Genomic DNA, 15,712 nt, shown 5'->3' with positions numbered 1-15,712 from the left:
GTGTGTTGTCTTTTTACCGTTTTGAGCTCTGTATTACTGGTGGATTTGTGTGTCTGTTGCTGGCAATGGACCATGCACCAGTAAAATCTAAAGCCCGTATTTGATATGGAATACTGGTATGTACTATTGAACTGCCTGTGAAACTGGTCAAGAATTCCTTCAAAGAAAACACTCAGGTTTCATTCAGAGCACGTTATGTTCTAGGGGAAAAAAATTTCTCCTTACTTACTCCGCCTGCCACCCAATCTGATTACTACTTATGCAAATCCTTTAATGGATAAGGGAGTCAATGTGAGTGTGCATACAAATGGACATATAGGATCTCTAACAACCTGGTTAACATTAACTCAAAATAAAACTGTGCACAGCATCCTGGATAAAAAAAAAAAAAAAGCGCATTTTGCCAGAGGCTGGTGTCCGAGACTCTTCTTCAGACTGATGAATTGCTTGACAGGCACAGCTTACAAATATCATTAACTAGATCTTCAGGTATGCTGAGGGTGCCTCAAACTTGTATCTTGAAATGTGCCTGTTTTAAGAGTCTGTGACTGTCCATCAGATCTGCTGTGGGTATGTTTCTCTGTTATTTCTCTAGTTTTTGCAAGGTACTTGTTTATAGGTGAAATAATAGTTAAAGTGTGGTGATACATATATTGTTGTATCGTAGATGTTTAAAAGAGGTTACCTAGGTCCAAAAGGGTAATTTATTTTATCTGACTTTAAAGAAAAAAAAAAATTAGTTGTCTACCTCAGAAACTTATCATATAAATTCTATCCTTGGTGGCTTTGTTTCAGCAATACGATTTGTACTTGTACCAAGCTGACCTGAAAATGATCAGCAGTACAAGGTGTTGTCCTCCTCTAGGAGTGATGCAAATGTTTGTGTTGCTTGTCAAATTAAGTATTACCATGTGTAATTTTACTGATGAAGTCCTGATGTGGCTTGCATCCATTTGCTGCACCTTACTGCAATAGACTTTCTGATGCCTGCCCTTGAACTACTTCATCAAAGGGAATATTCCTGAGGGAGAGATGTAAAAGTGAAATAATGCCATGTCCTCTGATAAGACATTAGTCTCATGTGATGAAAAACTATTGACAGGACTCATTTTCCTCTTGAGGGTCCATAAAATAGGTCAATAAAAAAAAATCAGTTCTTGCCCTTGTATTTTGCTAAGATTCGAGTTCATTCTTTAAATCAGGAGGTGTGCGTGCACGGGTTGGTTTTTGGCAGCTCTTTAGGCTGAAGATTGGCATAGCAGAATTTTGTCTTCAGTGGAGGTGGATGGAAAGTATGATGTTTAATTCTTAAAAGTATACAAGGAAAAAAATTACAGCAACTTGAAATTTCAAACATGAAACTTAACATTGGCTTTCATATCTTTGCATGGGCATTTGAAATGGAAGAAATGTGGAAGGCCAGCGTAATTAAGGCCTCATTACCATCACAGTCTGCAGTATTCAACCTTGTGGATGACCAATTTTAATCCATCTAATCTTTTTATGCTCTAATGATTGCCATAAATTATCAGAAGGTCAAGTTTTAAAACTTAAGTTCTTGTTTTGAAGATGTTTTGAATTGTGCCTGCTGTTACTGTATCTACTGATGTCCTTGGAAAGCAGTGTAAGCTTGGTTTCAGTCTGACTCTGCAAAGGATACAGTTTCATGAGAAGTTAAGTTGATAAGAATACTTGTTGATACAATCATAAATGTTGGAAAAGACTGCTGAGATCATCAAGTCTAGCATCAGCCCAACGCCACTCTGCCTACTAAACCATCCCCCCAAGTGCCACATCTACATGCTTTTTGAATCCCTGCAGGGAAGGAGACTCTACCTGGGCAGCTGGTCCAGTGCTTCACCACTCTTTCAGTAAAGAAATGTTTCCTAGTATGCAATCTGAACCTCCCTTGGTGCAACTTGAGGCCATTTCCTCTTGTGCTATCACTTGTTACTTGGAAAAAGACAACTGCACCCACCTCACTACAACCTATTTTCAGGGAGTTACAGGGAGCGATAAGATCTCGCTTCAGTCTCCTGAAGATAATGAACGGTCCTGATTATTTTTTTGTGGCTGAGGTTACCACAGACTAAAATGAGAGTAGAAAGCTTTTATCTGGGAGCTAAAGGAAAGTAGGTACTAGGATCATAAATTGACTGAAGCAGAGTATAACTTAGTCTTGTAAGAGAATAAGGGCCCACATCTGCATCATTTTAAGTCCTTTGAGTAGTTTCATTTTCCTACATTATCTAGGAAATTTTGCTTTGCTCTTTACTTTTTGGAGGGCTTTTTTTCCTGTTAAGTGCAAATGGGAAATTTCAGCCAAGAAACTGAGTCTAATTTTCTTGTGCTTAGCAGCAGCCTTACTCTGTATCTCCACAAAGCCCAGAGACTGTAGATAGTTAAAAAAAATTTTTTAAAAAAAAAAAAAGAAAAATACTGCAAGTTTGCTTATGCCAGTTGCTCTGTCCTAGTTATTCTTGCCTTGATTGCCAGAAAGCAAGATGCCCAAAACTCTACATGGTGGCTGAAAACACTGTCCTAGCTTCCCTGACTGGTGTCCTGATGAAATGGGATGTGTTTTGTTTGTCTGTCTCTTCTGAGCTATGTGCTGCTGTGACTGATGATCAGGTGGCTCAACCTCTGCTTGGGCGGGTTTGAACAGGGGTTGCTGCAATTAATCTAAAAGGAAGATGAAAGAGAAGTCTAGTTAACATTGCTGGTTTTTCTAAACAGGACTATAGAGGTTTGCACTCATAGCAGGGGCTTTTATATGTGACAGAGGGGAAACAACAGAAAAATTTCCTGCATCAAAATTAATAGTCTGATTATGTTCTGCTTAGAGATGCCCTCCAGAGGAGCTGCTGGAGCCTTCAGAAAATAATCCATTGCCCAAAAAACCTAGAAAGAAGAGCAGAGAAAACACCACATCGGATACTCCTTGGCAGCTTTTTCATCAGTGTTCACACAATGTTAGTCATTGCTTTAAAAGTTTGTTAGAAGTTTGATACTTTAGTTTGCTGCAAAATTAATATGCCATAATCTAGTGCTGCCAGGATGACTTATTTTTATTTTTGTTAAATGTCTGAATCCTATGAAAAGTCAATGGAACTTATCAAAGTATACAAACCCCTTGAAAAATTCCTGCCTATAAACTTCAAATTTACTCTTTTAACAGTGAAAGCAAGCGATTTAGCTGCTGTGATAACCTGTATCTGAAGCTGCAGCAAAGGGAAATCAGTGCATGTCTTTCTTCCAGTGGGAAATCTCCAGCTCAGAAAACAAGTGGCGGTGTGCTCATGCTGTGCTGCTGCCAGAGCTGAGCTTGGCGCTCGGTCTTACCCTGCTGTCTCTCCAGGACAAATCTTGTAAACAACCCCCAACAAAGCAGAGCGGGTACAACAGCAGTTCTGTTCTTCCCAACAAATGTCCTGATAAAGTCAGCTGGGTCCCTTGTAGAACCACATGTTTTTACCGCTCCATTTTGCAGCTGGTTTTCAGTAAAGTTAGTCAGCGAAGTGGCGCGGGGGGCACCTGTAGCCTGCACCGGGGTGGGAGGCATCGTGCAGTGGCAAGGGCCCCTTTCAGAGGGACCAAAGTCTGCTCGTACCCTCAAGGAGCATCATTGCTCTTGGGGTGTCCGCACCTCTGTCCCTTCAGGTGGATTTTCCACACCTACCACTGATTCTTGTATCAAACACATGGTTGTATTTGATTATTATGTAATTTGTTGCCCTGTTTCTTAAACAAACTTGAGTATTAGTCTTTTGACTAAAATCTGGTTTGCTGCTTATGGTGTGGCTGCTTGTGTTATGAATTTAAATTAAGTTTCTTTAATTCTACACTTAGTATTCCTGTTTGGTTTTACAGATGTCTCCCTGGCCAGCTGTCAGTCTGGTAGACTGTCCAGCTATCTGACTCTGGGGCAGTGAAGAGGGAGTTGGGGAAATGGCCTGAAATACAAAAACACACCTGTTTCAGGTGTTCCAAGTGGATTTTAAAAGCCATTTTACTTTGTAGAAAACCTTGCTTTTTCAACTCATCATTCTCCATCATCTGAATTTTTGCAAATGCAAACTCTCCTGAGGAATGAAATTCCAGGTCCTGCATGGAGGCAAACGGCATCATAAACCTAACACTGAGTTATAATGTTAGATTAAACATGGTACTATCTCCTGATAAGAAATACAAGTGTAATGACAGCTAGCATAATTAAAACTTCCAAAAGATTTTATCAATTCACTTGCTAACTTATCAGCATTTGAATAGTTCCTTCAGGCAAAGAAAAAAGCAGAGGGAGGAGAAGGGGAAACAGAACATGAACAGTGACACCCATGGTGCTGGATGCATGGATACACAGGGTGTGAAGCCAGGTGGCAGGAAACTTAAAAGATTTAAGGCGACCTAGCTGACGGATTGTTCTCAGCAGCTATTTTTGACCTGTTACAGGAATTGTGTGTTCAGTTGGGCAGCCTTGTAGGTTCCAAGTAGTTGCAATGGAGAGGTGAACCTGTCTTGAGCTTGCAGATGGGCACCTGTTACAGACAACAGCTGAGGACTGTGCATCAGGAACCAGTCAGTCACTGAGAGTTTTTCTGACTGTAAAATCACAGAAGCTCAGAGGGATTTAGGTTGAAAAGACCCTCTGGGGGTCATTAGTCCAAATCCCTTCTCAAAGCAGGGCTAACTTCAAGGTTGGGCCAGTTTGCTCTGAGCCTTGTCCAGGTCAGTCTTGAGAATCTTTAAGGATGCCATTTGCATCACATCTCTGGACAAGCTTTTCTAATCCTTAACCATTCTAATGGGCAAGAAATTCTTCCATATGTCCAGTTGGAGCTTTCCCTGCTGCAGCCTCTGCCTGTTGCCTCTTGCCCTACCACTGTGCACCCTTGAGAAAAGTTTGGCTCCATCTTCTCCGCAACTACTGTTCGATGTCAACAAGGCCCATAGCATCAAGTCCTTCTTCCCTATAAAATGTCTCCACCTCTTGGGGTGTTGAAGAGAGCAGCTAAACCCCTCTTTGACAGTTTTTTCTCTAGGCTACACAAACCCAGGTCTTTCCTCCTCTCCTCAGTCATTCATACATTGTAGCCTCCTAATCATCTTGGTGGGTCTTCATTGAGGGGCCTCTCCAGTTTTTTGGTGAAACTTTTAATGGGGGAACCTTTGCTGGACACAGTACTGCAGATACAGCCCCACAAGCAACAAGTAGAGGGGAATAATCACTACCCTCAAATCTTTGGCTACTTCATGACAGGTTTAAATTTCATAAGGTTTACGCTGCTGCAGTTATTCTAGATTATTACTGATGGGTTTCTGTGCCTCATAGCTTCATTTTCATATTCTAATTTTTCAAATTGGTTTTCTCTTGATGACAGAAAATGTCTGTGCAGCTGTGCAAAATGTGTTGATTTACTGAACAACAAGAAGACATAACTACCTTTGTGCAAAGTTCTCTTGAACACAAAAAGAGAATAAAATGAAATGCAAAGATTTTTCAGTAATCATTGCTTTTTATCTGGTGGCATATTCACGATAATAAATGATGTAAATTGTTTTGAATAATGGGTTTTTCAAAGTATCATATTTAATGCATGGATCATCTTTAATGCAGATACATACCTTCTTCTGTGACTCAATATATATATCTTTATGCAGAAAGGGACTGGAATGCCTCATGACCTCCACTCAGTGGAGCAATAAATCGTTCCAGAAATACAGGCCATGGAGGCAGAAAATATTCTTCTCAGCTCTGCCTGCAGTACAGGATGGAGCCAAAGGACATGACTACATCATGGAAAAAGAAGGAAGAGCCAGAAGCTCCCAGCTTCGTCCACTGCCTACACACATATGTTCCACAGACTAAGGTTGTTTGAGTGCTTTGAGTCTTGCTGTTTGGGTCGGTGTATGCTAGGTCTGCTCTTGGGGACAATCTCAAAGTACTAGTGAAACAGCAATGCAAGCTGCTTGTCTGACATCCTGTTTGGATTTCTGGAGGGGTTCTCTGCCTTGGCATGAAATCCCCTTAAACCTGCATTTTAGATGATAACAGAGTTTCTGATCCCGAGGAGTGTGGAATCCAACCAAAATCTTCCCCCTCCTAGAAAATAATTAAGTGAAAGGATACCTATTATAGGAGGGTGGATGGAAGATAATGCGTTTTTTTAGGTTTGATCTGTTGCTAAGGGGCCTCTAGATAGTCAGCGTGGCAGAGTGAGGGCCCTATTTGGTGTAAGGCACTTGCAGTTCTAACTGGTCTCTCTATTTGCAACAGGATACCTGTCACACTCATGAGAAAAACTCCCTGAACTGTGGAGAAAGCAGATCTTACTTCTCTGAGCTTTCATCTTCTCTCACAGATTGGAGGAGCTGCATGTTAGTGGCCCATAATCCATCATCTCTGAAGAAATCTCCCTCTGCCTTCTGTTTTCAGTACCTATAGGATCTTGAGCATGAATCCACAGAAACAGTGAGTCAATACCTTCTTTCCAAAGGGCCATTTGCAAGGACAAACAGAAAGCAACCTCCTGCTTTCCACAATGGTTGAACACAGCTACTTCTCTTGTGCAACTTTAAATGTTCCTACAAACATTTTAACACCACCTTGAGTTTTGCAGTCTCAGTCAGCCTGCCCTCTGTTTTCAAACCTGTCATCCACATAGGCACAGACCTTATGGTGTTTATACTTTTTGGACGTGTATATATATGTTTCTATATCCTATCATTTCTTAACTTTGAATCGGGGCTGGGGGGATTAAAGCATAGGAGGATATGTCACTCAGCAGGTCTGAAGCGGTCTACAACTTAGAAATACATGTTCTTTTACACCTCAGTAATACATTTTCCTGGGAGGGAGAGTTTAAAAAGACTGCTGGGAAATCAGCTTAGGTTATCTGGATTTATGTATTTTATTGCTATGGTGAAAATAATTTAGAGCTTGTGAAAGGTGCCAGATTGACAGCCTTGAAGTTAAGCTGATTGTTCTATTATTTCCCAGTTCCTCTCTTTCAGACTTTCAAAGACATTTGCTCTATTCTAATCTCAGTTTTTTCAGCTTTTGAGACCGTGAGAGCCACTTCTCTATGATGTTTATCAAGCTTGTCTAATTTGACTATGTTTGATTTATTTTATTAGGACTTATTTCATTATCCTCTGAGTTGTTCTTTGTCTGGTCCCTGAGACCTTGTCATCAATATTATATGAATGAACAACACCATCCTTTGAAAAGACTAGTTCATATTTTAGATACATTAATTACTATTTAAAGAGGACAGATTCAAAAGAAGTAAGAAAAGTAAGTTTGAAAATAATCTGCTGATTCCTTTCCCTTGAATACATTATCAGTGTTTTCTTTGGGCCCTTCAACAAGGTAAGAAGAAACCACAGAGAATGATTTCTTGCTATCCTGCAATTCTCGTGCTAAACTGAATTTTATTTTGCATGTATTACTTCCTTATATAAGTGTATTCTTTTACATTCACTCTAGCCAACAGAAGAAGTTTGTTTCCAGTCCTTTTAAGAGTCCTTTTTCTGCTTAAAAGTCCACCAGTGAAGGACCACCAACGTGGCTAGGGGGCTGGAGCCCCTGCCCTGTGAGAAGAAGTTGGGGGAAATGGGTTTGTTCAACCTGGATAAGAAATGATAGGTGAGGTCTAATGGTTATCTTCCAGTAAATAACGGGTGTCTGTAGAACAGACAAAGCCACTTCTAAGCACAAAGTGATAGAACTCACAGCAAAGGACACAAGATGCAGCAAGGGAGACTCCAATTGGACGTAAGGAAAAAATTGTTTCCTGCAAGAGGAGTTGTGCACTGGGGCAGGTTGCCCAGAGAGACGGTGAATCTCCATCCTTGGAGGTCTTCAAAATGTGGCTGAGTGAGGCCCTGAGCAAGCTGGTCTAGCCAGGAGGCTACCCCTGCTTTGAGCTGGTGAGTGAACCAGGTGATAACCTCCAGAGCTTAGTCAAATCTTAGTCTTTTCTAATTGTAGGATTGCTCCCTCAGTGAACACCTTCAGCACTGTAAAGGTACTCACAGCCCCTCTGAGACTCTTCTGCCTGATACACCTGCCTCCAGCTGTTCTGATATCAGAGTGTGGCCTTTAGCATGAGGGCAGCATCTCCCCATGTTTAACCCGAGTTAAACCAGAGTTGCAATGGTTTAACAACACAGTCACTGGATCCACTGCTGACTATGTGCTATGTTTAGTATTGCCAGTGCTTTTCATTTACTGTAATTCAAGTTCATTCACTGGAATCTGCCAAAATGCAGTAGGAATAACTTTCCTGTTAATTCAATGGTATCATAAATTGTAGGATAAAACAGGACTGAGTTGAAACTGTTCATGAAATTGTTAATACGTTAGATGGCCTCAAGCTCCACCAGGGGAGATTTAGGCTGAACATTAGGAAAAAAATTTTCACATAAAGGGTCATTGGGCAGTGGAACAGGCTGCCCAGGGAGGTGGTTGAGTCACCTTCCCTGGAGGTGTTTAAGGCACGGGTGGACGAGGTGCTGAGGGACGTGGTTTAGTGTTTGATAGGAATGGTTGGACTCGATGATCCGGTGGGTCTCTTCCAACCTGGTGATTCTATGATTCTATGATTGCTGTGGTAGAAATGAGCCTCTACCTTTGCTTTCTGTATCACTGCACTATACCGTTTTTTCGATAACACGACAGAAGGTACAAGGCTGGTGAATTGCATCCCGTGTTTCAAAATGCTGCATTCCTAGCTGAAGGAAGCTAGGAATGAGTAATGCAAAACATGTACAGATCTGAATTGTTCCTGTTTTTATTAAGTGGTATGTTCAGCTGTAAATGTTACGTTGTTTCTAGAGGCAAAGGATGAGTTGTACATAATGGCTATGAATTTCGTATGGAAAGGGCAGATCTGAGCAATTTTAGGAGATTTATCTTTTCCTGCAAAAATACCTGAAATGAGAGCAGAATTATCTGGTTATTATACAGCACTGGAAAGCCCAGGTTTCCTGCAGCTGTGGCCACGAAACGAGTGCCACATCAGCTCTGTGCCTGGACCTGAGACTTGACCGGTGGGGATGTAAGACATTGCCAATAGGCACGTGGTAAAATCAGGGGACACAAGAGATTCTATTTCTCGGATATCCCATTTTAGAAAGGAAGCCTCAGCACTGAAGATTTAAGTAATGTCTGTGAGGCACTAAACCTGGTAGGACTACACCATGTTTCATGGAGGTTGGGAAATTCCTCTCTAGGAATGAAATACTGATAGGGGATGTTGATAACAAGCTTCTGCTTTGTTCTAGATGACTTGTGAGACCATCTCAAGAACGGATGATCTGTGGAGAGAGGTAACACCTGTGTGTACTGATGGGCCTCCAGGAGGTCCCGTGTAATGTCCATCTGTCCTATGGAGATGTTTCTGATGCTCTATAACATCTTAAAGTCAGTCAGAGACAACATTAAGGCAGCCAAATCTTACTTCTCTATAAGCGGGACTTCAGTGTTTGGCTGATATCAAAAGGAATTCAGTTAATCTGGGTTTTCTTTCTGAAAAAAAGTTGTTTGGTGGGTTGGTATTTTTTTTTTAGTGAAACCTTGTCAAGTAACACTACCATGCATTGCAGTGGAAAAAAATGTAAGCTAAAGAAAAACCTAGTAAAAGTGCATCAAATAACAAAAGCAGTTATCACAACTGCGAAACAATTTATTTACTTTCTATGGAGAATTTGGTTATTCTGCTTTTCATATCCAAATAGGATTTGAATCCGCATTCAGTGTTCAGGAAAACTCACAGTCTCACTAACTCACGTAATACCTCACTCACATAATACCTCAGCCAACCCCCTCAAATAAGAACTAATGTTTCCTTTGACAAATTGCAACAGGTCACGTAAGTGACATGCTTTATGAAAAACTGATGTCATACAACAGGGCTTGCTGGCTTAAAATAATATGAAAACTTTGATTATGCTTTTACAGAGACTGTGCTGTTCCCTCTGAGAAGAAATAGGAGGGGTAACGTAACACTAATGGTGAAAAATAATCTTTTTCTGAGGAGTCTGAGCACAGAGCAGAACATTAACGTTTTGTACTCCAGTCTGTCTCGGTACAGCGCTGCAATAACAGGGTGATGATGCTGAAGTCTGCAAACTACATTGAAATGACAGCCCAATACTTTACTGAAGTTCATAGAAAAGCACATTAAATCAGATTTGATCTGAAAAGCTAAGCCTCATGAAACCGAGTATTTTCCCTGATATATTCTTTGTAGCATGGCAAGCATCTATGAAAAGCTGACATAATTTTCCATCTCTCTAGATTAATTTCCGGGCTGTGCCCTGCGGAAAACAAGGGTACGTTTCAAACTGACTCTGTCCACTAAACTGAGAACACAGGATCATGGAAAGAGTAGATAAGTTGGGTTAGAAGGGACTGAGGGAAGTTAAGCAGTGCAGCCCCCTGCACCGTGAAGGGTCAGTTTTAAGGCTGGAGCTGATTGCTCAGGGTTCACGTGGGTCTTGGGACCAAGTCCCAGGGTGGAGGGTCCACCACCTCTCTGCTCCAGTACTCATCTGCTCCTGCAGGGAAAGGCATTCAGCAAAACTGCAGCTAAACTAGTCAGCTGTCTCTTTATGCAGCTGCACGGAAATACTGTATTTTACTGAAATACAGTACACGTGTCTAGTGCAAAAAAAAAAAAGGATGGTACATGGGAGAACAGAGAGGTCTTGGTAGGAAACAAGTGATTACCAACAAATTACAGCTGATTTACAGTGAGAATGCATAGAGATTTATAAAAATGATACCTTTTGTCAGGCTAACTGCTAAAGCATCCAACAGAGGGGCCTTGCTGTGCAAAAATGAACAGCAGATGCTGATTCTAAAAAGAAGTTAAATATCTCAAACAGCTGGTAAAAACACCACTTGAATTTATGGCTGATAACACCAGGAAAGCTGTCAACTCTTGCTTCCAAGCATGGTCTGGGGGAAAGAGTCTAAGTCATTACTGGAAATCCACCATATTTACCTCCAGACCCCTGACTGAGCTTGAAAGTCACAGATAGAAAGACTGGCTCTAGCTCTAGAACTGCTTGCCCCCTTATGTGTGGAAGATGTGTGCTAGCAACAACTCATTGCTCTCACGCACGGCAGATGTAAGAAATGACCCAATAACAACTTGTCAAAAGGAGCTGGAATGTATGCAGCCCATGATAACAGCTCCACAAACTCTCATTATATAAACGTTCTTTGGAGGGGAGTGACCTTGTTAAACAAACTGTTCAAACCACTGTCTGGCTACACCCTTGAAGGAGGTGGAATGGGTCTGCAGGAGCCCAGGGTGCTGAAGAAGCACTGTGGAGTGGCACAGCGTGCAGGAGCAACGCTTCCTCAGAGGTGGGCAAGCAGAACCATTGCAAACACCGAATAAGGTTCTGAGGGACATGGTTTAGTGATTGATGGGAATGGTTGGACTCGATGATCTAGTGGGTCCTTTCCGACCTAGTGATTCTATGATTCTATGAAGAGCTGCCTCCTCTGACAGGCACCCCGCAGCGCTTTCCTGGCTTAAGGGAAAAGTTTATTTGGCCTGACATGCTCTTAAATACTGTGCCTGCTTCTTCTTGTGCAGATGTGACTGTTTACAAATCGCTGTGCTTCCTAGCAGGAAAGTGAAATGAGCTGTGAGTCCCTGGGGAGGCTGTAAAGGAGATAAAGCTCTGTCGAGAAGTGGCAAACTGGATGAGAAGTGGGAGGGCAAAGAATAAGCACTAGGAGAAACATAGGAAGCTTGCTGGAAGAAACAGGAATCCTGCAACATTTGGAATAGTAGGCTAAGGATGAAGGGAACGTTAGGAGGGTTTTGCTGATCAAAAATCCAATGTTAAAAGGAAAAGATGCACCTGGGACATTGTGTGTACACAAAGCACTGAAACAGTGGCTTTCAAAGAGTGAACAAGACATCTAAGCACTGATACACTCACTTACTGGTTCCAGCTCCTGAGGGAAATGTGTCCTTGCAAGAGCTGATCCCTTGAGGGTTTAAAGGGAGCAGTTAGGGACAGTGCTAGCAAGCTACATGATTTCTTAATGGCAACTGCTTCTGAAGTCAACATTGAAGACAGGCCAACTCTGGACTTGGGAGTAATGATGAAGTCTTATGAGGACGGGAAGTACCAGAACAAATCAGTGAACAAAATAGTAGGTACTGAAACAAAATGAGACATAAAAGAGTAGCCTGTTCCAACAGGCCCAGCTGGTGTGTGTTCAAGAGCTTGGAAAGGACGTAAGCCTGGCACTGAAGACCTGCAAATGAAATTGTGTTATAGTATATAACACATCAGAAATATTAATGCATGCTCTATATTCAATGTTTATTAAATTGATATACCAAAACTAATTTTACCATTTAAATTTATGTTAAATGCTTATGATTCCTTTACACTTTAAATATATTTTTCAATTTTACTTATATTATTTATACACTACATACATTATATATTATCAATCATATTGCACTACATATTCTATGTGTATATTGTTATATATTTATATATCTATATATCATAGCATGTAATATATGCATATGTTGATATAATTATCTATTTACAGATTATATACTACTAAATTACATAATAACATATCATATGTTGTTTAATATTATTATGTTTATATATTATATAATATAATGTCAACATTTTTCCTAGACACATTTACATATATGGCATTATGCATTCTATCTATATAAATATGTGTTAGGTCATGTATAAAATAATATGTATTGCATAGTAAAAAAAATTCTCACTGAAACCTGATTTTGTGCTAGAGGGTTAAAAATACACAAATGTTGAGTGTCTGCTTTGTTCTGGGCTTTTTTCAGATTAAAAAAATAAAGCTTTCTGAGTAATCCAAAGAATTGAGAGACAGTAAACCCTGTGCCTGCTGCTGACAAATAGGTTTTATTGATCGTCTGAAATAAAAAAATATTAAAAAGTATAGATAAAGGGCAACATAATGTAATTAATAATTCAAAAATTTTTGAGGAAGTCCTTTCTTAGCAGCTTTAAAAATGCAGAATCTTCTTCTGACTACAAATCTGACCATGACACAGAAAACAGAGTAGGACTGAGAAATCAGTTCTCAGGATGGCAAAAAATTAGAGATGTCAAAATGTTTAAAAACATTAAGCTTCAACAGTTGATCTACGTAACACATTAAATACTTAGAAATTTGGAAAGACGATGTGAACTGTGAATTAGCAAAATCTGCAGAGGCCACATGGCTATTTGTTTTAGTTTAAACCTGAGAATATTGCAAGGCAATTTGAATAGGAGGTGAATCTGCCTCTCTGCTCCTCTCTTGTGAGACCTCATCTGGAGTGCTGTGTCCAGTTCTGGAATCCTCAACATAAGAAGGATATGGAGCTGTTGGAGTGGGTCCAGAGGAGGCTACAGGGATGATCAGAGGGCTGGAACACCTCCCATACGGGGACAGGCTGAGGGAGTTGGGCTTGTTCAGCCTAGAGAAGGCTCTGAGGAGATCTTATAGCGACCTTCCAGTACCTGAAGGGGCTACAAGAAAGCTGGAGAGGGACTGTTCACAAAGGCTCGTGGTGATAGGATGAGGGGCAATGGGTATAAAGGGGAGAGGGGCAGATTTAGACTAGACATAAGGAAGAATTTCTTCAGGATGAGAGTGATGAGGCACTGGCACAGGTTGCCCAGGCAAGCTGTGGATGCCCCATCCCTGGAGGTGCTCAAGGCCAGGTTGGATGGGGCCTTGGGCAGCCTGGTCTGGCGGGAGGTGTCCCTGCCCATGGCAGGGGGGTTGGAACTGGATGACCTTTAAGGGTCCTTCCAACCCAAACTATTCTATGATTCTATGAATAAAGAGCCTAATGAAAGACAAGCAAATGGATGATGTTGTGATGAACAGTCCTCCATAGTGAATACAAAGGAAAGGGCACTGAAGGGAAAAGATAAACCTCTGCAAACACTTCTATCTATTTTATATGGTGAACGACCATCATGGTACTGAGATCTGGGCACCGCTCTACACAGCTCAGGGTGAGACCTCTGCTTGATGGTGGATTTCAGGCGGATAAAACACTGAGCTTTGTGTCACGTAGTGACACAAACTGGGAAAACATAGCAACTCTTTTCTCTCTTTTTTAACTGGTTTAATCCAACCTTGAAGTGGGTCTATTTTTGTTACAAATGGTTGAACGAGATCATCTCCATTCCAGCCTGAATCATTCTGATCCCCAGGACAAGAGTCTGATGCTCCCCTCAGAGCCGTCAGGACACAGAATTTGATGACTGTCTCATCCAGCTGGACAACTCATTTCTACTTATTTAGACATTTCTGTATTATATAAAAAATACAAACCAGATGCTTGTTTCAAATCTTGCCTTAGCACAACATGAACTATTTGTTTTTATTGCACATAGAATGGAATTTGTAAGTAATATCAAAAGATTATGAGATGTAATACATAAATATCATCAGACATTCTTTAGGAAAAGCCTGCATTTTATTACAGCATGTTCAGAGTCTTCAAATGCCCCAGCAATGAAGTTACTGACTAGCCAAAGCTGCCCCACACGTAACAGTATGAAAAGTAAGATTACCTTTTTGATCTGTTTTGAGCATGTTGATGACTCCAGTGGGTTCAGGTGCAGTAATAGACAAAATCAGAGCTCACTGCAAACCTCTCCTATGAGGAAAGACTGAGAGAGTTGGAGTTGTTCAGCCTGGAGAAGAGAAGGCTTCATGGAGACCTTATTGTGGCCTTTGAGTCTTAAATGAGGACTACAAGAATGATAGGGGTAAACTTTTTAGCAAGGCCTGTTGCAATAGGATAAGGGGTAACAGTTTTAAACTAAAGGAAGGTAGATTTAAACTAGATATAAAGAGAAAGCTTTTTACAATGGGGGTAGCAAAACACAGGAACAGGTCGCCTGGAGAGGTAGCAGATACCCCATGCCTTGAAACATTCAAGAACATTCAAGGACAGGCTGGATGAGGCTCTGAGCAACCTGATCTAGTTGAAGACGTCCCTGCAGGGAAGGGTGGATTAGATGACTTTTAAATGTTTCTTCTAACCCAAACCATTCTATGATTCTAAAATTATCATCCTTTTCAGTTGCTCCTTAAGAGTATGCACAACTCTGAGGCAGTGTGGGTGCCTTCTGGCATCCTTGAGTCCAACATCCAGAGAAATCTGGAGGAGCTACCATAGCCTTGAAAAGATATATGGTTCCCCTTGAAGTCCACTCTTAACTCCTACTGATTTCCATAAGGCCACTTTACACTTTCTGAAACAATTGAGTCCCTTCACAGTAAGTAAAAGGTTATATTTATTTGAGTAAAAAGCACACTTCTGACTAGTGCTGATAAAATGGACTTACTTTTCTTTAATTCCTTTTACATCTGAAAATAGATGACAAGGTGAAACATTCTTCTAAGTAATTTCTCAGGTTCAATCCAAAGTGTTACATTACTCAGGAAGGCAGAGACTGATGTATTAAGGAAGGACAAGGTATTTCCGATGAGCTGAGATTTAAATGTGTAAGTACCTTTTATGGATTTTTGCCTTACTGGTTGAAAGTGGCAAGCAGTGAGAGTACAGAAGGAATGACATGAAGGTGGCTGTCTGTGTCAGCTCAGTTAATTTTCTTGTCAGCTGATCTGCTGGATTTGACTCCTTTGGCTAGGTTTTTAACACCTTTG

Source organism: Phaenicophaeus curvirostris, chromosome 3 (genome assembly GCF_032191515.1).
Source record: "Phaenicophaeus curvirostris isolate KB17595 chromosome 3, BPBGC_Pcur_1.0, whole genome shotgun sequence".
NCBI lineage: Eukaryota > Metazoa > Chordata > Aves > Cuculiformes > Cuculidae > Phaenicophaeus > Phaenicophaeus curvirostris.
Note: the sequence above shows the minus strand (reverse complement) of the source record.